This window comes from Ambystoma mexicanum, chromosome 2p (assembly GCF_040938575.1).
Source record: "Ambystoma mexicanum isolate Mex_15411 chromosome 2p, UKY_AmexF1_1, whole genome shotgun sequence".
Classification (NCBI taxonomy): domain Eukaryota; kingdom Metazoa; phylum Chordata; class Amphibia; order Caudata; family Ambystomatidae; genus Ambystoma; species Ambystoma mexicanum.
The window spans coordinates 1,210,888,982-1,210,914,373 of record NC_090923.1 but is presented as its reverse complement, the minus strand read 5'-3'; positions in this window follow the sequence as shown (position 1 = coordinate 1,210,914,373).

The window sequence follows — 25,392 nt, the reverse complement described above, 5'->3', positions numbered from 1 at the left end:
TAGTGACGAGCAGTTGCTGGTCCTCCAGAAGCCTTATTTGCAGAAGTTATGCAGCGTTGGAAGCTTTCCCCCTGGAGACCTGAATTGCAGATGCTGCACAGTGGGAAGCGAAAGTTTAGAATGCTTTCCCCACATGAAAGCCTCCTTCAAACAGGTGGACCCCTGTCCCTCCAAAACCATCAAAGACAATATTGACTCTCTCACCACAGACATGGCTGACCTCTGCAACCTCTCCTTCGCCATTGAAGTTTTCCCCACTGCTCTTAAGCACTCCCCTGTGCACCCCCTCTTCAGAAAACCTTCTTCTGACACATCCATTCCGGCGAACTATAGCCCAATCTCTATCACTCCTTTCCTGGGCAAACTCCTGGAGAAGTTGGCTATTTCTCAGCTTACCCTCCACACTGAATCTGTTGGTTGCTTCCACGATCACCAGTGTGGCTTCAGAGCATCCAGAGGCACAGAAACTGCTCTTCTGAAAACCTGTTAAGATCTGCTCTCAAATCTTATTTCTACTTCTCCCCCTGTCCTCATTCTACTCAACATCTTCTCTGCCTTCGATACAGTAAACCACAACACCCTGATCGCACGGCTCCATGATACCCTGGGCATCACTGATCAGGCCTTGGCATGGCTAACCTCCTTTCTCTCTTACCGCCTATCCCAGGTGAAATTGGGGTCCTTTCTCTCCCCTATCACTCCCTCTATGTGCGGTGTCCCACAGGGATCTAACCAATCCCCCTGGTTTTTAGTTGGCTACATGGCCCCCCTGGGCCGTAGGGTAGACACTTTCACCTCCAACTTTCAGTATTGCGCAGATGACACGCAGCTCTCCTTCAGGCTACCCTTGGCCTCTTCCTCTTTCTCACTCATACCTGACTGTCCGCAATTCAGTCGTGGTGTGCTGCAAATGACCTCTGCCTCAATACCAGTAAGACAGAGATTGCCCTCATCGGGACCCCTGCTCCCGCCTTGCCTCTTTCTCTCTGGTCGGCCTCCCTTGGTCCTGCGCCTCCATCTACCAATGAGGCAAAAAATCTGGGGGTCATCTTCGACTCCACTCTCTCCTTCTCATCCCACATCACGGACATCTCTAAAAAGTCCCACTACCAACTGCAACTTCTCAGAGGTATTCTATCTTTTCTCACTTTCCTCCAGAGACTCACTGTCTCCAGAGCTCTGGTCCTCTTTAGGCTGGACTGCTGCAACAGCCTCTTTCTCAATCTTCCTTCTTCTACTCTCCGTCCTATTCAACTCATCCAGAACAGAAGTGCAAGTCTTATCCTTGGCCTCAAGCCAAGGGACCGCATCTCTCTGGCACTGAAACCCCCTCACTGGCTCCCAGTGGCTGCAAGGATTAAGTTCAAGACCCTTTGCATTGTCCACAAGGCTTTCTGGGGCCTGGGCCCACTCTGTCTGCAACGCTCTTTTCCTAAATACTCTCCTTCCCAAGCCCTCTGCTGGTCTTCTTCCAACTGTCTGCGAGTGAGCCACTTCACCAAGCAGAGATTTGGGTGAGATCTTTATCCACTGCTGGTGCCTCCCTCTGGAACAACCTCCCTGCTTCTCTCTGTCTTGAGCCAGATCTCCTTAAGTACCGGAAACTCCTCAAGACTTTCTTCTTCTTCGACTCCTCCTTCTCTCTTTCTCTCCCTTCCTAACCACCTCTATCTGCTCTCTCGCTCTCTTCCTCTACTTCTGCTCAGTTTTGCTGACCGGTTACCTGTTGTACCCTCAGAGCCTCACAGGTCCCAAGCTTCCTTCGCCAGTCTCCTGCACTTGCCTCCTGGCCTAGCACTTGCCGCAGCACTACTACACTTTGGTTACAACCCATGAAAGTGTTATCTCTATGCACTTAACCCATATTCGGATGGGACTAGGTGCACTTGGTCCCTATTACCCCCCCCCCCCCCCCCACACGCACTTCCTGTTCTGTGGACCTGCATGATCTGGAATTACCACACCTAGTGAGATCGTTTGTTTTGTCTTCCCCTGCCATGCATGGTTGCGCTTTGAAACACCTGTGTATAAGCGCATAATAAATAATCAATCACAGTAAGGATGTCTCCGGTGGCAGGCGAGCACCAGAGAGCCTTTGGATCAGAGAAATCTCCATGTGCGAGTGGCACGTGCTGCAGAAGACTGAAAGTAGACGGTTGCCGGGCCGCGAGAAGCAGCTGAGGCAGAGGACCTGGAAGCAGCGAGGCCCAGTGGATTCACTAAGATATTGTGACACCAGAGCGCTCCATAGCCACCCACTAGCTCAGACCAGGTGCTTTAACATATGAAATAGCACATGTAGAGGGAAATACAAGAAGAAAAGTACTTTTGAATACCGAACTGGCAGAAAGCAGATATATCAGTATTTTGTAAACCAAACTGACTTTGAAAGAAGCAAGTGAACTGATAAGTGCTTGATTATCAAACACAATGGGTGTGATTATATGCATACAGGTCAATTGGAAAGCATGCACCATGATGGGGCAATAATTCAAGAACCCAATACCAACTACCATTGCCAAAGCCAAAAGATTGTTATTTTTGTATTTGCCTTGTTCTAACTATCGTTGCCAAAGCCAAAAGGGGGCAAATGAGAATCAAAATGTTTGTAAAACCTATTACCCATGTTTGAAGAAGCTCATGAAAGGAACTGCCTTGAACCCACATTGGCAAAGCCAAAGAAGAGTCAGAGTGAGACAGAATTATTGTCAGTATATGGTTAATGAAGAAGTGGGGAAACAAGAGTGGCAAGAAGGCTGCCCTTGTGTATTTGTATTTGTATTTGTTTATTTATAACGCGCAGACCATCAGGCCCGGGGGCATCAGGGCGCAATTTGTACAAGGTTGCAAGAAAAGAACATACAGGGAAATAAATTACAATAAAAGTATACCAATACAGCATAATACAATCTTAATAATTACAAATATTACACAGGGTACAGTATCCCTAGGCTCTGCAGGGGGAGTATCCCTGAGGTAGTTGGGAGGGTAGCAGACCGGAAATTATGTAAGGGAACAGGCGGGCTGGGTAAGTAGGACAGATGTCTAACACAACTATTGCTGGTCAAAGAGCCAAGATTTGGTTTTATTCTTGAAGGTGTTGAAGGAGTCTTCAGCTCTGATGACAGCGGGGAGGGTATTCCAAAGTTTGGAGGCTAGGACAGGGAAGCTAGTGCCTCCCGCTTTTTGGAGCTTAAACCTGGGGATAGTAAGGCAGTGAGTCTGAGCAATTCTTAGTGGACGGGCAGTGGAATGGCGGGAAAGCCGACTGCAGAGATAGATCGGAGCCTTGTTGGCTAGGCATTTGTGAGTGAGGGCAAGCGTTTTTAGGGAAATTCTCTGCTTCACGGGTAACCACTTAAGGCTAGTTCTGGCTTCTGAGATGTGGTGGTTACGAGGGATGTTCAGGGCCGCTCGAATTGCATTGTTCTGGGTGGTTTGGAGTTTGGATAGGTTTTCTTGGCTGGTGCCTAAATATAGAGCACTGCAGTAATCTATTTTTGCCATGATAAGTGTTCTCGCTAGTGTGACGCTATTGTGGGTGGTGAGGAATGGTCTGCAGGCTGAAATGAGTTTGCACGTGTAGGCGGAGGTGGACCTGACTGCATTAGTTTGTCTTGACAAGGATAAGGTGGAATCTAGGTAAAAGCCTAGTGTTTTGGTGTCTTTCGAGACTTGTATGGAGTTGCCGTCTATGATGAATGACTGATAGGGTGGCTCAAGTTTGCTCAGACGTTGTGAAGTACCCAGGATAAGTAGCTCCGTCTTATCGTCGTTCAGACATAGCTGGTGCTGGGCCATCCAGGCTTGGATGACCAAGTAGACGTCATTGAGGGCCTTGGTGTCAGCAAGATAATCACCAGAAATGGGAATGAGTATCTGGGTGTCGTCCGCATAGTTGGTGTAGGAGACACCCAGATAATCAAGCACATCAAAGAGTGGTTTCGTAAAGATATTGTAAAGAGTAGGTGACACGCAAGAACCCTGAGGAACACCGCAATGAATAGGGGAGGGAGCTACGGCAGCAGAAGGTGCAAAGACCCTCATAGATCTGATGCTCAGGAAGGATTTGATCCAGGCCGCTGCGGAGGGAGAGAAGTTGGCAGCAGAGTGGAGGTGCCTGCAAAGGATCTGGTGGTTAACCAAATCAAATGCGGCGGAGAGGTCGAGGAGTAATAGCATTGCTAATTTGCCCTTGTCCTTCAGGACTTCGATCTGGGTTTTTAGGTCTAATAGAGCCGTTTCGGTCCCATGTCTGGGCCGAAATCCGGATTGTCGTAGACCTAACAGATTGTTTGATTCAAGGTAGTTTTGGATCTGCAGGTAAGCTGCCCGGTCCAGTATCTTCAGCAGAAATGGTACTGTAGTAATAGGTCGGAAGTTCGTGGGTATGCTTGGGTCAAGGGAAGGTTTTTTTAGTAGCGGGATCCCCCAGGCGTCTTTAAGGTTGTCCGGGACAATACCTGTTTCAAAGGATGAGTTAATGAAGGTTGTAATGAAAGGGGCTAGGTCATGGGCGGAGTCCTTAATGATGGGAGCTGGGCACGGGTCACCTTGGCAGTTGGATGGTTTCGTCCTGAGGATGATGTTTTCTACTTCGGTGACAGTGAGCGGTGCGAAGGTGAAAGGTTTAATGTTGGCAGGGTTGGAGAAGGTGGGCCTAGTAGGGGAGAATGAGCGGTTGTCCCGCCTCAGGCAGTCCTGCTTTTCATTTATTTTAGAATGGAGCATAGAGATTTTGTTTAGGAGGGCTGCTTGAATGTTAGCACACCATTTGCTGTCTTTCGTGCAAGTGTCTGGCGGGGAGACTGGGGTTTCGAGCTCTTTTAGGACTCTGAAGAGTTCCTTGGAATTAGAGTCGGCTTGCATGATACGATTATTAAGCGATTCTTTTTTAGCAATGATGATGTAGTCTTTATAAGTGAGGGAGGCGAGAAGGAAGCCGTCTTTATGCTCATCAGAAGGGTGGCTTTTCCAACGGTTTTCCGCACAGCGTTTGGCTTTGCGGAGGATTCTTAGCTGTGGAGTGAACCATGAGTTGAGATGTGCTCGTGGTTTAGCCTTCCTGGTTTTAATTGGTGCTATGGTGTCAATAGCCGTGAGCATCGTTTGGTTGTAGATGTCTGCTAGGGAGGTGGGATCAGAGCAGGCGTTGGTCGCCGCATTAAGAGAGGGGAGTAACAGTGGGAGGAGTTGTTCTCTTGTTATATTTTTTTTATTGCGGGTGGGGAGGGCTGGGGCTATGGGTGTTAGGGCTCGCGGGGTAGCTTCAATGTTAAATGTTATGATGTGATGGTCAGACCATAAGCATGGGGAGTTATTGAGGACCTGGATGTTGCAGTTGGAACCGGCTAACCAATCGATGGTCCTGCCTTTGATATGGGTCGGTTCTTGTATGTACAAGGTGAGGCCAAGGTCAGTAAGAGCATACTCCAGATCAATTGCTACAGGATCCTTAGGGTCGCCGCGACCGAGATTGAAGTCACCTAAGATTATTGTTTGGGAGTTGTTTTTTGTTTTGTCAAGAAGAAGAGTGGAAATTTCACTGACAAAGGTGGGTGCCGGCCCTGGTGGCCTGTAGATAAGGTGAAGGGTGGCCGTTTGGTTAGGTGTTAGTAGTAATTTGATTGTCAGCAGTTCAGCTGATTCAAGTTTGGATTCGGATACCACTCTTAGGTCAAGGGAGTTTTTGTGGATGAATGCCACGCCGCCACCTCTAGTATGGGCAGAGGAGCGGTCACAGCGTGTGATGCCATAGTCAGGCGGTAAGGCCAAGGATAGAGAAGGGCCAGAGGCGGCATGTAGCCAGGTTTCAGATATGGCCATGAAGTCAAGGTCGGCAGTGGTGATAAGGTCGGCTATGTCAAGAGCGTGTGCTGTGAGAGATCTAGCATTGATGAGGGCACCCTTGAACACAGGCAATTTAACCCCTGTGGTCTTAGTTTTGCAAGTGGCGGTGGGCGAAGGCGGGCTGGGTGGTGTGCGTGGGGCTTGCTTAGTGGTGTTGGTGCGGGAAGGACGAATGCGGAATCTGGTGCCTAGTCTCTTGTTCCTGAGAGTGAGGGGGCAGGGTTGGTTAGGAGTTGGTTTTGTGGCAAAGTGTTTGGGCCAGAGAGCTGGGTCATTAAGGTATTGGTTAATCTGGTTGCAGGGGTGGTGAGCGTCAACGGTAGTTGCTGAAGGACTCGTTGAGGGTGTCAAAGTCATGGTGGGTGACGCTGGGTCAAGTGGGTAAGGGCAGGCCAGGTTATTAACCTCAAAGTTAGGAGTGGTTGACTTGGGTGGTTGAGTGAATAGGGCAAGATGTGTGGTTAGGAGGTAGTGCAATAGAAGGCGCACGCTGATGTGCATGATGGTGGTGCTGGCTGCCAGAATGGGTTCCCTATGAGCTAGTTGACAGGGACAGGATAGGGTCTCCTTGAGTGGGACTGGTGAGATAATGGAAGGGAGTGAGGATGCTATGGTATGGCTGGAAGCCTGGGCACCTAGATAGGGATAACCCAATGGCTGGAATGCAAAGGTCAGGGCAAAGGTCAGGGCAGCCCTAGATTAGTGTAATCACAGGCTGTTGGCCAGGGCAGTGGTAAGCCTAGATTAGACGTGACCTAAGTCAGGCACGGTACAATATAATTTGAAGCGCCCTTAAGGCACAACACAATTGAAATGGTCTGTAAGAGACCTTAAGGCACTACACAATTGAAATGGTCTGTAGGCGACCATGAGGCACAACACACTTGAAATGGTCTGTAAGCGACCTTAAGGCACTACACAATTGAAGTGGTCTGTAAGAGACCTTAAGGCACAACACAATTGAAATGGTCTGTAGGCGACCATGAGGCACAACACAATTGAAATGGTCTGTAAGCGACCTTAAGGCACAACACAATTGAAATGGTCTGTAAGAGACCTAAGGCACAACACAATTGAAATGGTCTGTAAGAGACCTAAGGCACAACACAATTGAAATGGTCTGTAAGAGACCTTAAGGCACAACACAATTGAAATGGTCTGTAAGCGACCATAAGGCACAACACAATTGAAATGGTCTGTAAGAGACCTAAGGCCCAACACAATTGAAATGGTCTGTAAGAGACCTTAAGGCACAATACAATTGAAATGGTCTGTAAGCGACCATAAGGCACAACACAATTGAAATGGTCTGTAAGAGACCTAAGGCCCAACACAATTGAAATGGTCTGTAAGAGACCTTAAGGCACAATACAATTGAAATGGTCTGTAAGCGACCTTAAGGCACAACACAATTGAAATGGTCTGTAAGAGACCTAAGGCCCAACACAATTGAAATGGTCTGTAAGCGACCTTAAGGCACAACACAATTCAAATGGTCTGTAAGCGACCTTAAGGCACAACACAATTGAAATGGTCTGTAAGAGACCTAAGGCCCAACACAATTGAAATGGTCTGTAAGAGACCTTAAGGCACAATACAGTTATAAGGTGGTCTACTAGTGACCAAGAGGCACAAAATACTTATGATATGCTATAGTTCGAGAGTTTCAAGGGTGGCCGGAAACACATTCAGATAATAGTGGCTCAGAGTACATGGCTACAGTAGTATCCCCGGTACTGGCATGCGTGATTATACTCCTTGAAATGACGGTCCACGTAGTAAAAGGAGTACCGAAATAAGCCGACTGAGGGGGAGTCGTAACATTGCAATGTCAGTAATTGGAACAAGGACAGGGGCAAAGTACTTACAGTAGGTTCTCCTTGTATGAATGGAGATATTAGGATACTTGGTTCCGATAGCTTGCCTCGGACTTTGCGGAGGGCGGTCGGGGAAGTTTAAATTGAGCAGGGGGGGTGGCCACGCCGCGCTCCCATGCGCGTAACAGGCGCAGGAACAGGCCTTTGTGTGGCCTTCGTGCTGGCCACCGGCGGTTCCGCCTACCGGCGGATGAAAGCAGTTTTACACTGCATCAAACGAGGATCGGCCTCGCTTTCGTGCCGTGCGGCGCCCGGCATGCGGGAGTCAGGCACCTTAGAGGACAGGGTCAGGCAGGCCCTTCTATAGTGCCGGCGATGGTGCTGCAATGCACTCCATGTGCGTGAGGCAGCTTCAGGGATGGGAGGGGGGGCTCCTGCCCTCTACCCTCGGCGAGGCTGGATGGAATGGGAGCACAGGCGCAGGAACAGGCCTTTGTGTGGCCTTCGTGCTGGCCACCGGCGGTTCCGCCTACCGGCGGATGAAAGCAGTTTTACACTGCATCAAACGAGGATCGGCCTCGCTTTCGTGCCGCGCGGCGCCCGGCATGCGGGAGTCAGGCACCTTAGAGGACAGGGTCAGGCAGGCCCTTCTATAGTGCCGGCGATGGTGCTGCAATGCACTCCATGTGCGTGAGGCAGCTTCAGGGATGGGAGGGGGGCTCCTGCCCTCTACCCTCGGCAAGGCTGGATGGAATGGGAGCACAGGCGCAGGAACAGGCCTTTGTGTGGCCTTCGTGCTGGCCACCGGCGGTTCCGCCTACCGGCGGATGAAAGCAGTTTTACACTGCATCAAACGAGGATCGGCCTCGCTTTCGTGCCGTGGTAAAGAATATTCATAAGCAGTGTAACATAACTTGCAGATTGTGTGGAAATCACAAGTATATAATAAATGGCACCAATATGAATCTTGTTTTCCTTGAAGAAATTCTTAAACGTGGTCTTGTGAAGCAAGAGGCATTGGGCCTCATCAGGGGTTGGGGGAGTGGCAAAAATGTAGCGGTAACGTTATAACTGCCACATTACCGCTCCACCCAATCCTGAGTTTGGCCATAAAGTTGGAGGTTTACCTCCAGCTTTCTGCTGGAGGTAAAACTCTCCACTTTATGCCCATTTGTGGCGCTATTCCCACAGTGCTAATAACGCCAGCGCTAATATCACTGTTACTGCCCCATAGAGTCCTATCGGGAGTAACAGCCTTATTACAGCTTTGGATCCGGTGCTAATAGCACCGGACCGAGTTGCAGTAAAGCTTTTTGCATTGACAGTATCCCAGCGGATTTACCGCCAGCAAACCGCCAAGGTTGTGATGAGGCCCATTGCTACGTTTTTGGAAGCTTATCTTTACCAGAGAAGTACTTGTAGTTTGTAGTTCATTAAGGCCTGGCAGGAGAGTACACCAGATAAGAGGTTGATATAACACTTTATGCTGTTCTGGCAGGAGAGTACACCAGAACAGAGATCTTTGAATTAGTAGGCCTGGCATGTCAGTAGATGGAAGTTGATGAAGTACTGTGAAGTGGTGTGAAGTGGTGTTGACAGGTCATGAAGAACAAGTGGTAGAACCACTGATACATTTTGGTGAAATATTACAGAATCATCCTGACAAACTTTCATTGCTGAAGCAAGTGTTGTGTAAACTGCTGCAGAAGCGTTTATCATTTTCAGAACAAATACATTGTCACAGAATAATCCTGACAAATATCATTTATGTTAATCCTGATGAACTAAGGAAGTGTTCTTGGTTTATATGAAGAAGGTTGCTTGAGTTCTTAATATCACAAGTGGAAGAGAAAGAAACCTTGTTGAACAATTCTGTAGTGTTGGAAATGTTGTTGTCAAGTTGGAATCAAAAAGAACTGCATTGGAACTTTGTTACAAGACAGGATTTCCTTATTGCTGTGGAACTGTTGTACAGAATCCTGTTTGAATCTGGGGAAGGGGAATTCACCCAGATTATAAGGAGTGACAGTTATCATACTGTGAACCTAACTGCCAGGATAAGTCACTGGAGGATTTCTCAGGGGAAATGCGCTCGCCTTGGGAGCAAGACAACACGGTGAAACACAGGTTTGATCCCCGGGTCAGTGATTAGAAACCTCTGGGTATTAAGCACATTATAAATAACCAATTACAATTTACAACTGTTATATGAGTTGCTTTTGAACTGCCATATATTACCTTGTTGAGTTGTTGTATATATAAGTGTGAGGGACAGAAACCTTTCGGTAGAGTGTTTCCTTTAGTTTATTTTAGGCAGAGAAATCCTCATCAGGGTAGGGATAGTGAGGTGTTTGTCCAACCTTTTGAGTTAATAAAATGGCATCTTTTGAAAAACCTTCACAAAGTTGTCCGCCTGTTAGGCGATCCTCTGCACACCAGTCCACTACACACCAGAACACTGCTCACATTTCCCCAACATCTCCTCCCACGGTTCGAGGCTCAAGTGATTCGGTGAACCCAAAGGACCGAAAACTCCGTACCAGCTATGGTGTACGGGCTCGATTGCAACCCTTTCTGCATTGGCAATTGCCTTGGAGAACATAAAGCAGAAGGGGCGGTGTTACGTCTCCACGTCGATCACGTGATCCAGAGTGGCGTTCCTCACGTGACCTTGGTGGACGTCACATGACCCAGAGACGTCACATGACCCAGAGACGCACAGTATAAAGGTCTGAGAGACAGAACACTCATTGCTTCTCAGCTGTCTTCAGACTCTGTTTGGCGTTACGTATTGCTCCACTGTTACCTTTTGATCACGGAACTCTACCTCGGACTCCTTCGGATACCCCTTTGTACCTTTGCTTGGAACTGTTTACCTGTTGCTGGATTTTGGACTACATCCTGACCTGTCTTTGGATCATCCCTTGGTACCTCACTGAACTCCTACGCCATTTCCCTTCTGGGAACTCAAGTCACGCCTTCACTCCTACAGGTGGCTGATCCTACATCCACGCTAACCTACGGTTCTACTATTCAGGGACCGCCGCATCATCTGAGTCTCGAACCTCTACTAGGTTTCCTGGGTTTTCCTAACACCCGATAGGTAAGACCTTTTAGATCCTTTGGTTTACTAAATATGTATTGTGATTGCCTGGTACTTAACCTCATTCCTCTTTGACAGCAGCATCGGTGTTCCAGAGGTTCCATGGATCTGGGAAGTCATCTCCCACCTGTGACCTCAAAGGTCGCACAGCGGGTTTCTTTTAGTTCCCCTGTGCGTCACTTGGGGACGGAGGTCTCATCGGTCTACACGACACTCAAGTCAGAACAGACTGAGAAGCCGTATAGTCGTGTTAGACAATGCAGGGATCCACGGAAGAACCCATAGCTGCTTTAGTCCAGGCGATTACAGTATTAAGGGCAGATATGGCCGCCGCTAATACGGTGATCCACCAAAGGTTAGACTCCATACAGAGTGTTCAGCATTCCCTTCCTGCAGACCCTGAGTTCGGAGATGCTAGCTCCTCAACCACACCTCCTCCCTTGGCTTATACTACAGTCCCAACTCCGGTGATCCTCCCAACCCCTTCCCCCCTGGCCGCTCCTGAACGTTATCAAGGTGACCCCAAGAAATTCAGGACCTTCATTAATCAGTGCAAGTTACATTTCTTGTGCAGACCTTTGGCCTTTCCTACTTCCACTGCTAAAGCCGCCTTTGCCCTTTCCCATTTAGCCGGGACAGCTGCCGCTTGGGCTAATCCTCTGTTGGAGAATAATAACCCAGTCCTTTATGACTTTGATCTGTTGGTTCTAGAAATGTCTCGAGTATTTGATACCCGACACAAGGCACAGTCTAGGGATTTGGAGTTGTTAGAACTAACTCAGGGTAGAAGGACTTTGATAGAATACATCACCCGGTTCAATCAATTAGTTGCTGAAACATCATGGCCAGAAAGCAAGCGGGCAATTGTCTTTTATAGAGGGTTGAGTAACATAATGAAAGATGCTTTGGCAGTGATCCCTTCTATGCCCACTCAGTATCAGGAACTAGTTGATCTTGCCCTGCAAGTAGATGCACGGCAATCGGAGCGTAGAGCCGAGTTGGGGGTTTCTTCCCATCCTACACTTGCCAGTACTCCTGCTTCCAGTACGGAAGAACCTATGGAAGTGGGAGGTTTACGTAGCCCTATTACAACATCTGAGAGGGAACGTAGAAGGGTGGATAATGCATGCTTTTATTGTGGCACCACGGGACATTATGTGAAAGAGTGTCCTCGACGTCCCAAGAAGAGCCAGGTTTTTCGGACAGCTCGACCTTAGATCCGGAGAGCAGGTCGAGTGTTCAGTCTCCATCTCCGGGTACCCCTCTTGCCTTTGCTCGTGTTCAACCCGTCTCTGTAAACGCTACTCTGTGTCCCTCTACAGGCCTTCTTCATGCAGTCACAATCATCATTGATTCAGGTGCTACTGGAAATTACATAGACATTGCTTTAGCCCATTCCCTCAATCTACCTTTAGTGGTGAAATCCCGACCTGAACCTGTTCAAGCCGTAGATGGCTCTGCGTTAGTTTCTGGTCCTGTTAGACACCAAACTGCACCTCTCTTGTTGACCATACAAGATATTCACACAGAGACCTTAAGTTTTGACTTAATCACCACACCTCAATTCGGTATCATATTAGGGATACCATGGTTACGTGAACACAATCCGCTGATTAATTGGCAATCAGGCACTGTGCTCTTCGAATCCGAGATCTGTCAGAATTATTGTCTCCCGATCCATCAAACAACTGATACCCCTTCTCGGGCCTTGGGAACCTTAGCTCAACTCACGCTGAGTGTTGATGGATCTGAGCTTGTGAATCCTCATACAGTTGGGGGGTTGGTGTCTGGGATTCCATCTGAGTACAAAGCATTCGAATCAGTTTTTGATCGTGGCTCTTCCGAGGTACTTCCTCCACATAGACCATACGACTGCCCAATCAAATTAATCCCTGATTCCACTATTCCTTCGGGCAGGATTTATTCTTTATCTCCTTCGGAGGAACAAGCATTGAAAGAGTATGTACAGAACGCCCTTCGTTTAGGACATATCCGCCCCTCTACTTCACCAGCTGCAAGCCCTATATTTTTTGTACCTAAGAAAGAGGGGGATTTACGTCCTTGTGTGGATTATCGGCGTCTTAATGCCATCACAAAAAAGGATAGATATCCAATTCCGTTAATCACACCCCTTCTGGACCACTTATCACATGCTTCTGTTTTCACCAAGCTTGATCTGCGCGGCGCATACAATCTAGTGCGCGTTCGCGAGGGTGATGAGTGGAAAACTGCTTTCTGTACTCGTTACGGCTTGTATGAATACCTAGTCATGCCCTTCGGTCTGTGTAATGCCCCGGCCACATTCCAACGCTTTATGAATGACATATTCAGGGATATTCTGGATGTATACATGGTTGTGTACTTGGACGACATCTTGATCTTTTCCCGTAATCTCGATGACCATGTAAAACATGTCCGAGAAGTACTATCCCGTCTCAGAGAACATTCCTTATTTGCTAAACCTGAGAAATGTCAGTTTCATAAAACGTCTGTTGAGTTTCTAGGATTTCACATTACTCCGGGAGCGTTATCCATGAACGATTCCAAGGTCAAAGCAGTCTTAGAGTGGCCAGTACCTCAAACACTCAAGTCCTTGCAGGCCTTTTTGGGCTTTGCCAACTTTTATAGGCGTTTCATTTCCTCCTTTTCCACAATCGTTGCCCCGCTCACGGCCCTGACCAGCCCTCAGGTACCCTATCGTTGGCAAAGGGAACATCAGGAGGCTTTTGAGGCTTTGAAAACCGCTTTCACTACCGCACCGGTGCTCCAGCACCCCAATCCTGATCTTCCGTTCATAGTTGAGGCGGATGCCTCTTCTTTTGCTCTCGGTGCGGTATTGTCTCAATCATGTCCTACAACAGGCAAATTACACCCAGTGGCATACCATTCCCGTAAGTTCTCCAGTACTGAGACTCACTACACCGTTACGGAGAAGGAACTCCTGGCTGTCATGGACGCCTTTCGTGTTTGGCGCCATCATCTTCTGGGGGCTAAACATCCAATCACTGTATACTCAGATCATCGAAATTTACAGGATCTGGCTTCATTGAAGTGCATTAATAGCAGACAGGTTCGGTGGCATCTTTTCTTTTCCTCATTTGATTTTCATATTATGCATCGTCCTGGAACATCACATGGTAAAGCAGACGCCTTGTCACGTTCCCCGGGTGGGGTCGAGTTGCCAACCTTCCCTGACACTGTTCTCGGAAAGAGTCATGTAATTTGTCTCTGTACACCCTCATTGTCATTATTAGACTCGGTCCGATCCTGGACTAGCATTCATTCCGAACAGTTGCGAGAATGGGACCCCGTGTATTCTGATGGTTTGCCTTTCGTGCATGAACGCCTGTTTCTTCCCACACCTGACACTCGTAATCTGGCCCTTGAGTGGTCTCATGATGCTCCTTTTAATGCCCATCCCGGTCAGGAGCGCACTTTAGATCTTCTCAAGCGCTGGTGTTGGTGGCCCTCTATGAAGCGCGATGTGGAGTGTTATGTCAATTCGTGCGCAGTGTGTGCTCAGGCTAAACATCGGAGAGGCCGACCGGTTGGGTTACTACTTCCGCTTCCGGTACCTCCCAGACCTTGGCATACACTGTCTATGGATTTCGTTACCGATCTCCCCAAGTCACAAGGTTTTGACTCCATCTGGGTAGTGGTGGACACGTTCACAAAAATGGCTCGTTTTGTTCCTTGTAAAGGTATTCCTTCGGCTCCGGTCTTGGCGGACTTGTTTTTTGAACACGTGTTCATGTTATTTGGACTCCCTTCGGTCATTATATCCGATCGAGGATCACAGTTCACCTCTCGTTTTTGGAGGTCGTTGACTAAATTGTTGGGCATTGATACCAGGTATTCTTCGGCCTATCATCCTGAGACTGATGGGCAGACTGAAAGGACGAATCAATCCATGGAGCAGTATCTTCGCTGCCTTATTTTGCAACACCAGACCTCCTGGTTGGCCGTTTTACGGCTTGCTGAGTTCGCATACAATAACGCGGCTCATTCAGCTACAGGTTATTCGCCTTTCTACGCCCTCTACGGCCAACATCCCAAGGTCTTGCCGGTCCCTGATGCTTCTATTTCTTCGAATCCTGCGGCCACGACATGTCTTAGGGATCTGTCTGCTGTACATGCTAGTACTGTGGTCCATCTCACTGAAGCAAAGGCTTCTATGAAGGCCCGTGTGGATGGCAAACGTCTAGCTGCTCCTCCTTTGGTGGTGGGTTCTAGGGTCTGGTTGTCTTCACGTCATCTTCGCCTAGTGGGTTGCCGGAAATTGCTGCCTCGCTTTGTCGGCCCGTATGTGATCTCTCAGGTTGTGAACCCGGTGGCTTTTCATCTAGTGCTTCCTAGTTCTTGGCGTATCCATCCTGTATTCCATGTCTCCCTCCTCAAACCTTGTCCCGATTCTGTCCGTCTCCGAGCCCCTGTTGCACCGGTGTCCCTGGCCTCTCCTGATGTCTTTGAGGTGTCGGCCATTTTGGGGTCCCGATGGTTTAGGGGTAGGCTCCAGTATCTAGTGGATTGGAAGGGTTACGGCCCAGAGGAGCGTTCTTGGGTTTCCGCCTTGGATCTAGACGCCCCTCGGTTGGTAGCCCACTTCCATAAGGATCATCCGTCCTGCCCAAGGGGTCGTGGGCCGTTGGGGGGGGGCTATGTTAGGCGATCCTCTGCACACCAGTCCACTACACACCAGAACACTGCTCACATTTCCCCAACATCTCCTCCCACGGTTCGAGGCTCAAGTGATTCGGTGAACCCAAAGGACCGAAAACTCCGTACCAGCTATGGTGTACGGGCTCGATTGCAACCCTTTCTGCATTGGCAATTGCCTTGGAGAACATACAGCAGAAGGGGCGGTGTTACGTCTCCACGTCGATCACGTGATCCAGAGTGGCGTTCCTCACGTGACCTTGGTGGACGTCACATGACCCAGAGACGTCACATGACCCAGAGACGCACAGTATAAAGGTCTGAGAGACAGAACACTCATTGCTTCTCAGCTGTCTTCAGACTCTGTTTGGCGTTACGTATTGCTCCACTGTTACCTTTTGATCACGGAACTCTACCTCGGACTCCTTCGGATACCCCTTTGTACCTTTGCTTGGAACTGTTTACCTGTTGCTGGATTTTGGACTACATCCTGACCTGTCTTTGGATCATCCCTTGGTACCTCACTGAACTCCTACGTCATTTCCCTTCTGGGAATTCAAGTCACACCTTCACTCCTACAGGTGGCTGATCCTACATCCACGCTAACCTACGGTTCTACTATTCAGGGACCGCCGCATCATCTGAGTCTCGAACCTCTACTAGGTTTCCTGGGTTTTCCTAACACCCGATAGGTAAGACCTTTTAGATCCTTTGGTTTACTAAATATGTATTGTGATTGCCTGGTACTTAACCTTGTTCCTCTTTGACAGCAGCATCGGTGTTCCAGAGGTTCCGTGGATCTGGGAAGTCATCTCCCACCTGTGACCTCAAAGGTCGCACAGCGGGTTTCTTTTAGTTCCCCTGTGCGTCACTTGGGGACGGAGGTCTCATCGGTCTACACGATACTCAAGTCAGAACACCGCCTCACATTTCTGACCCTCACAGAGTGCAGAGAGGGTTAAGAGAAGAGAACAAGTCTGATTAGCTCCTCTGAGCATCATTAAGTACCAACACTCTCGTTGTGACACTAGAGGGCGGTGTCAACGAGAGACTCAAGCTTCACTGTCTCAGTAGCATATAAGCAGTGTAGAGGACGGCGGTGCGTTTCATCGTGTTTTCTTTACTAAGCAAAATGCTTGTTTTCCCTTTTGCTGGGTAAGCACACTCTGTTTCCTGCCTTCTGCCTCTTTGGCTTCTTAGCCATTCTGTCGGGCGCTCTGCTTGTTTTTTTCTGTTATTCTGGCCTTTTTCCCTCTGTGCTCAGCTTTCGTGCTGACTGTGTTGTGTTCAGCTGGCTCGCGTTCTTTTGCGGCTCGCCTCGAAACTTGGGGTTGCCACATTATGTTGTGGCTGCACAGCTGCACATGTGCATTTCGCCGCATTCCGCTGCGTTGCTGTGATAAACAGCTCCTCCTTGCTGCACGGATTAACGGCTTGGCTGCTCGGCTTGAGAGTGCATTTTGCGGCGTTCCGCGACGCTGCTGTGTCAAGCCACTCCACCTTGCAGCAGAGTTTACGGTCTAGGCTGCTCACCCTGGCAGCTCCTCCTCCTAGCTGCTCTCACCACGGTGTGGCTGCTCCATTTGAGTTGCCCATTCCTGCACTGAGTGCGTTTCACTCGTGTGCGCGAGATTCTGTGATTCTGGAAGCAGATTTCTCAGTGCTCTGCCTTTTCCTGTACCCTACTACTATACCATCAAACTATTTTGTCTGGGTGTATGAACATTGGGAATTCCTCTGGAGCTGCAGACGTTTCAGTCATTGTAAACACTGTATCCTGAGTCTACCAGGAAGTTATCAGCACCCTGCTGTGGGAAGAAAAGAAATACAGCAAAGGATTTTTATTCCCTGCAGGGTTTTTTTTCTCGGGACTTGGGGCTTGCCCCCGGCGGTACCTCCTTGACTTCCTTTTCTACCGGGAGACAGAAGAGGCCTCCTGGACTTGGCACCACTTACTGCAAACTACCTTACCCGGGTTCAAGGAAGATCAGGCAAGTGTTTTTATACTACATTGCTGCTGACATTGCTGCTCAAGAGTGCATTATTGTTTCGGGCACAAGTTAATTACACAAACTGTCACTAACGGGTGCACCTCTAAACATTGTGCCCCCCATCTCCTCACTCCACATACCAATTTGAGTTCACACCAGTCACGGGCTAAGAAGTCACAAAAATCAAAGGCCTTAAGCCATCCAGATGCCAAGGATTCATCTGTCCAGCTTTGCTCATAAAAGGCTTTGCAGGAGAGCTCTCTCCTTTCATTGCCTCACTTATCAACAACTCCTCCTCCTCTGGTTTTATACCAACTAATCTAAAAGATGCCTGGGTCCCAACCTCAAAAAGCCCACTTTAGACCCTAATATCCCTACCAACTACCGCCCCATCACAACAGTTCCCTTCCTACTCAAAATACTTGACGGAGCTGCATACCTGCACATTGAAAAATACCTTGAAACTAACAACCTCCTTGCCCTACGCCAATCTGGCTTCTGCCCAGGACACAGTAAGGAATCGGCTCTCCTGGACTTAAAAATCCAAATAGATGAGCTAAAAGACAAGGGAAAACTCACCATCCTCTTTTTGCTAGACCTCTCTGAGGCATTTGACTTGGTAGACCACAAAATCATTTGTCAACACTTATCCTCAGCTGCCTACTTCTCCAACAAAGCGATAGCCTGGATTAAGTCCTTCTTATTTTACCGAAAAATGAGGGTGTTTTCCACCTCTGCAGCTGCCCCACCAGACTCAGTCACCTGCAGAGTTCCCCAAGGCTCCTGTGTCTCCCCGACACTTTACAACATATTTACCAAACCTCTATTCAACCTCCTGGATAACTTGGGTGTGCCCTACAACAACTATGCAGACGCCACCCAGATCCTCCTGCCCATTTCAAGCAACTACAACACCAATTTCACCGCCCTCAACAAAATCTATCAGATCATCCAGTCATGGATGGCTCAACATGCTCTTGGCCTAAATGAAGAGAAACCGAAGCTGCTCCTCACCGGCTCACAAACCTGTCTAAACAAACTTTACGACGACTTGAAAACCTTTGCCATCAACGGTCACATTATTTCCGGTCTCAAAAGATGTTAAACCACTGGGAGTATATCTGGACTTGTCCTTTCCCTAACGAGACATGCAAACGCCATTGCCTCTGCATCAGCATACACCTCAAAGCTCATAGAAACCTGCAGACCTTTCCTGACCCTTGAAAGTTGCATCACGATTGCCAGAGCACTAATTTTGTTCCATAATAGACTATTGTAATGCCCTTTTCGCAGGCTCTACCATTGGGAGCATAAAAAACTACAGATCATACAGCATAATGCACTAAGAGCAGCTCTAAACATCTACACAAAAGAGCATATAACTCTTTTGTGTAGATGTTGTGTTCGAAACTCTGTCACTAACACACAAATGCTTGTCAAACACAGCCCTGAGATACTTAGCTAGTACATTCTCCAAATCTCAGTCCAGCAGACCTACTCACATCTCCTATCCATCCCCAGATTCAAGCTCCAAAAAGCAGGGGGCAACAGCTTCCCAGTCATGGCCGCAAAACACTTGAACGCTCTTCCACTTTCCCTAAGGTTGGAATCTTCCTTCTGGTCCTTCTTCAAAAGCCTCAACACATGGCTCTTCATGCAAGATCCCTAACCTTATGAAGATACCTTGGTCCTCCAATTCTGTATAATAATCATGTGTTATAGTTCACTAAGTTTCATTATTCCAGTCTGTACCTTTCTTATGCTGTTTCCAGCGCCCAGTTGCCCTCGGCCTCAGTGTGCTTTACAAATGTCTAAATAAATAAATGACAGCAACTGAATATAATCTCCTCCTGTCTCCAAAGAATTACAAATAAATTCTTTGCAACTACTAGTTTATCACATCACAAATTGTCTCTTGTGCATCACAAAAAGCTGGCACACCAGCTCATCAATGCTGCCCCCTTACTCCAAACAATTCCAAGAATTATTCTCCACAAGCAAATATTATTTTGTCTCATCCTAAAAAGCTATAACAGTGAGTGACAGGCACTGAATACAATCTAATTCTGCCTCCAAAGCATTTAAATGCTTTTTCTACTTGCTACTAGTGTTTCATCACATCTGAAATAGATGAACAACTGAGTTATAGCTGCTGAATATGATCTATTCCTGCGCCAACAATTATGATATTGTTTTCTTTACAAGCTCACAAGCAACTACTGTTTTGGCTTGTCACAAAAAACGTTACACTTTGTTATCGCCATGGAATATAATGTCTCGGCTCTTCAACTAATGTTAAGTCTTTTTCTAGTTGCTACGAGTATTTTGTCTTGTCACAAAAGATAGCACACTGAGTTACATCCACTCACAGAAAATAAAAATGTTATGTCTCATAAGAAGTCTGTAAATTCTTCTCCCAAACTAGCATTTTCTCTCATTTGTCACTAAAACTGTGCACCGTGTGACAGCCTCAGAATGTAATATCATCTTGCCTCCAAAGGAAAAGGTTGTCTAGTTTCTGCTACTTTCTGTCTCATCACAAAAAATGCAGAACTCGGTTACGGCCACTAAATATAATCTACCAATCTCCCAATCTCCAAACATTTCTAAAGTTTTTTATTGCAGGAAACTACTATTGTTGTGTCACCACTAACTCCCACTTCAAAATCTTATCTGGAGCACTGCTTGTTTGTCATGCAATAAATTGGGTTTATTTCCTCTCCTATTAGTAGTCTGTAGTATTCACAAAAAGATGGGCTATCCTATTTTAATTGTCTACCTGTCCCTCAACTAAATCCTGTTTTAAATGTCTTCCTCTATTGCAACTAAATCCTATTTTAATGTTCTACCCCTCACTCAACGCAACCCTATTTTAATATTCTACCTCTCCCCTAACTCAACCCTACTTTCATTTTCTACTTTACTCGTATCGCAACCCTATCAATTTTATACCACTCCTTCAACTAAAGTCTATTCCCTCAAACGCTCAAGCAACCTCCTGCCTCTTCCTACAAGAGTGATCCTGAAACTTAACTATGCATGCCATATTTATACTAATTTAGCCCACAACTCCCTGCCCAAACCCTGGATACAGTTCAGAAAAACCTGATTCTATCACATCTCAACATCGGTAAGCTAAATACACTTGTTATCACTTTGATGTAACAGATCATTAAAGGGTGATGTGGAGTATTTTCCATGATTACAGACTGCTGGGGAGGTAGATTAGTGGCTGTAGGTGGTAGCCATCATCCACTCTGGCCTGATAATTTGCATTTTAAATAAAATTATTCCCAGCATGTTTCTTACTCCATGAAAAAGCACTTTTGACATTGCAAAGTACCAATCATGATTACTTCAAACTAGTGTCGAAAACGGCCTTAATAATCTCAAGAGTCAAATAGGTGGTTCAAGGGATTTCATTAATAGCACCTGAAAATTGACTTTATGATGATTTTGAGACTGCAGGTATACTTGATTAATGGGTATTGCTAACTGGTCCATTGACCTCCTTTGTGCTCCCTCCATCCTAACCCAAGCATTCCTAGCACCAGGGTTAGCGTGAATCATAGAGAACGGTAACCCCTACTGTCTAGTCTATCTTCTCTTCAATAGGAAGGGCTAAGGACCAAGGCCTTACATAAGAAAATCCTTCCTGTGTTTCCTAAGGGTGCCCTGTGCTAAGCATTTCACCAGCATCACCTTAATGATATTCGGAATGTTTCCTGCCAGATACTCGCTCTTTCTCTCCCTTCAACTCCCTTTTGCTCCTTTCCCTGACCTTGCCTAATTACTCACTACTCCCCTTTCTCCTCCTACTACCTCTATCGTCTCCCCTTCCTTCTCTCTCACTGTCTCCTCACTCGCTCACCCATGCCTACTACATCTGCTGTGCACTCTCACTCTCCTCTGTCAGCCTTCTTACTCTCCTACCATCACTTCTCTCTCTTTCTCTCTCTCTTCTCATAGCTCTGCTCTTCTGTCCCTGTGGTCTTCTCACACTACTCTCCTTTCTAATCGCTTCCACTTCCCTCTTTACTGACTACTTCCTCCTACATCCAAACTTTTCCTCTACAAGTCTGTCCTTCTCTCTCGACCCTTTCTCTCTCTCGCAGACTCTCTCTGTCTCTTACTATCTCCTTTACCCTCTACTCCTTCACACTACCCCACCCACTTCCATAATCTACACTCTTCCCTTACACCTCCTTCTTTCACCCAATACACGCTCACCTTATACCTTCTTCCACCCTCTACACCCGTTCTCAGAAGCACCCTCCACAATGAAAGCTACACAATTTCCACTTGGTATCACTCTCTCTCACACACACAATACCTCACCTTCACCATAATCCAAATTCTCCACAGACTTGTCAGCACTCCGGTCCACTTTCCCTCCTTTGCCTGGTCTCTCGGGCCACCGCCACACCTCCTAACTTTACCCGAATACCTTTCAACCCAGAGGAGCAATGTCTTGCTCCTGCGGAAGTTTAAAACCTGTGACTTCCTTTGTCAGCTCTTCCCTCTTACCTTTGCCCTCCATTGGATCCGCGTTCTACCTGACTCTGGGCCCAATCGCCACCTGCCTTGTCCCCCAGAATGGGGTTTATTATAGTACAACACTACATAAATAACACCCTTTGCTCCAATCCCTCCTGGCATGCAGCAATTTGATCAATCTCAGTTATTTCTGCCATTGGATATGTTCCTTTCACTCTGAGTTGCGGTGAGTTACACTTCTCTCTTTTGACCCGCGCCAGAGTATCAGAATACTTCTGGAAGTCGTTTGCTTTCTCCAGCAATCCACTGGACTCACCTGGCACTGCATGGCATGATGTTACTTGTAGTTCTGAAATAAAGCAAAGAGAACTTGTGCCAGAATTGAGTGTGGAAGTCATTGGGTGATTGACAGTGGTACCAGAATTAATAATCACAGCACAAATAGGGGTTCAGTGACTGAAGTCTTGCCATCTCCCTAACTCTGCCTCTAATGTAGGATTGTCTCTGGTATACGCCCCGGTAGGCCGACACCCCAGGTTGAGAGGGGTCCCTTTCCCTCCTTTGATAGAGTCAAGCCCCGGACCCTGTCACACATGTTTTGAATTGTCATACTTGTGTGTCATTAATAAGCATGTAGTACCCTATTAAATGGTGCATGTGATTTCATAATATCATTTGTATTTCCCAAATTCTTTTGCATTTCCTTGTGTCACGGTAGATACATAATATCACTTTAAACCTCAGGAACCTGCCATTGAAGACTGTATTTGAGTCACCTGCCACGCTTCTGTCCGGGGATAGGCCACTTTTTCTTCAGAATGAGAGGTCGACAATCTTACAGGCACTCCACCAGGTCCTTAACAGGAGAACGCCCTCTCCTAGTGTGGTTGCCCAGTGGAGGAGAAGCAGCAACAGCACTCTCCAGGCAGTGTGCCAGACTCTCTAATGCACTCAAAGACAAAAATCAGGAAAATGGTTGCCAGTATGAGCTTTACACCCTTGAATGAAAACAAATAATGATGGCATGACTCCTGGAGGAGTGCTACCCACCTAAGCTGCAGAGTTTGGCAGCTAAGTAAGCAGTTGTGTGAGCGGTGGTTGCCTTATTGGTAATGTAGGTGTAACAGATGTTTATGTAAAGGGTGCAGATTATTTGGTGGACCTTTACTGGGTGAAAGCCAGGACCAACCAGGATTCTTACTAGAGAGTGCCTCTATGAAATTAGAGCTGAATGAAAAGGGGTAATCAGATAAATGGTCCCCAGTTCAAATCAACACTGTGAATGGATATCTACAGTGCAAACCTCGCCAATGGGGAAACCTGGAGTGGGGGAGAAGCGGACTGGACAACTGAGAATCTTGGAATGCAACCATTAATGCAATTGGCACTGAAAAAACAATGTGAAATAACTGTAGAAAATTAAAACACATTCACAAAGAAACAAGTTAGTGAGAGGCTTAATGGGTACACACAAATGACCGAAGACACAAGGCAATGATTACAGACACCAAGGATACTGGTCAGAACTTAGTTTTTATTAACAATGAATTGACAGAAAACAATGCAAGGTCATTGAAAATGCTTGCACAAATAGGCATAATAATATGCAAAGTAAATGTAATGCATATACAGCTAGGCAGAATGATAGCAGCGTACTTTGACGTGAGCAAGATGATCTAAAAGTAGTACTTACACAGTCCAGTGGGGAAAACCTTAAATTAGGATGAAAATTACACAGGTGGACTAAATGCAGACAGTTCAAAATGCATAAGGTATATTCTGTGCACAGAGGAAACTGAAACTGTTCTAATGAAATATTGTACATTTTAACTTGAACAGGGACACTGAATCACCTTTCTTTTGTAAAGCCGCACACCATGAGTTAAGACTTCATACATAAGATAATTCTTAGACAAGCGCACTGTATTTCTTTCAGCGCGGTCACCGGGTGCACTGTTAGTTATAAACTGCTTTATATATTTCATACAAAGAAAACACAGATCCCAAACATATGTACTGTGAGAAACCTGAAGGTGTCTCACTTACTAGTCCCTGGGGATCTGTCATCCAGGTGGCCAGGACACAGCCATCGCTATTGGATCCCGTTCCTGGGGGTGGACCAGTTCGGGAGGATCACCTGGATAGGGGGTCTTCGGGGAGTGGAAGTGGGACACTGAAGGGTGAGACCCTTCCTTATGACACCTTTTCCCCATCCTGCCCGGTAGGATACTTAGAAACTCTACCCCCGCCCCCTTTTCCAGCACAAACACTTTCTCACACTGTAAGTGACAATGGACTAATACCAGAGCTGTTTACCTGACATGTCCCAACACAAGGGTCAGGCAGAGTCAGGCAATTGCCAAAAACTACGCCCCCTGACTGCCCTTTCCCTTCCCCATAGCGATAAAGGGTGGAGCACAAGAGCACACTCTGAGCAAGGCCGAATGTACAAAGAAGCAGCCATACCAGGACGGCAGTTCAAACGGAGGAGAAAGGCGGCGAGACATGCAAGGACAACAAGGAGGGAGTTGCCCTTGTCCTTTTCAACCCAGACCCATAAAGCCTCTGATAAAAGAAACATAAGACCGTAAATCGCAGCTGGCAAGTGGTGTGACGGATGTCAGCAGTACAGGGAACCCTCCCGCACTGATTGCCAGGGCCGGGAGACACAGTTGGCATCATGATGCTATCCTTGACTTCAGCGGTAAAAGAAACGCAAACGAGTGCAGCAGAGCCAGTGAGTCGGATGAACCTGATAGTGGCCCAGACTGTGTTAGACTCAAGGTTGCAGTGGCAACATTAAGAAGATTAAGAGACAGAGGTCTTTTGTCAATTAACTTGGTACCAGAGTTAGAGTGGTCCGGCACCATGTGTGCACTTGTTTGGAGGTCTCTGACCAGTACCCCTTTCCTGATCGAAGAGACTGTGTTGAACAAGTCAGGGTAAAGAAACTACAAATACCTAGAGGCCTTAGGGAAGGCCGACATGAGGTGTCAAGGTGGTCATACATGGGTCAAGCAAAACCCCTTGTACAATTGAAAGTTCTTGACATGTTTCAGAGGTTTTGACGATAAAAGGGAATTGTGAAATGGGCGTTTACGCCCAGAGGAGGGGAACGCTGAACGAACTGGCTATTGTGAATAAACATGCCCTTGCGATAGGCTGACAAAGTGATCCAGCCAGACGTGATCGCCCTTCGGATGTCTTTGTTTAAAGTTGGCAAGTGCTGTGGAAGGTCTGAGCCTACATGAGGGAGACCTCACTAAAATGTGGTTGTTTAAAAAGACATTGAGACTTTTGAATATTACTAACAAGGAACTTGATTGAAAGACGATAGTGAACCCGACTGAGGGACGTCAAGTGACAAGTGTGAGGAAGCTAAGTGAACAACATTTTGAAGACAAGTATGAACCCGACTGAGGGATGTCCACAGTGAATGGTTGGTCTGAGCCCGATTGAGGGAGTCTACTCACTGAGA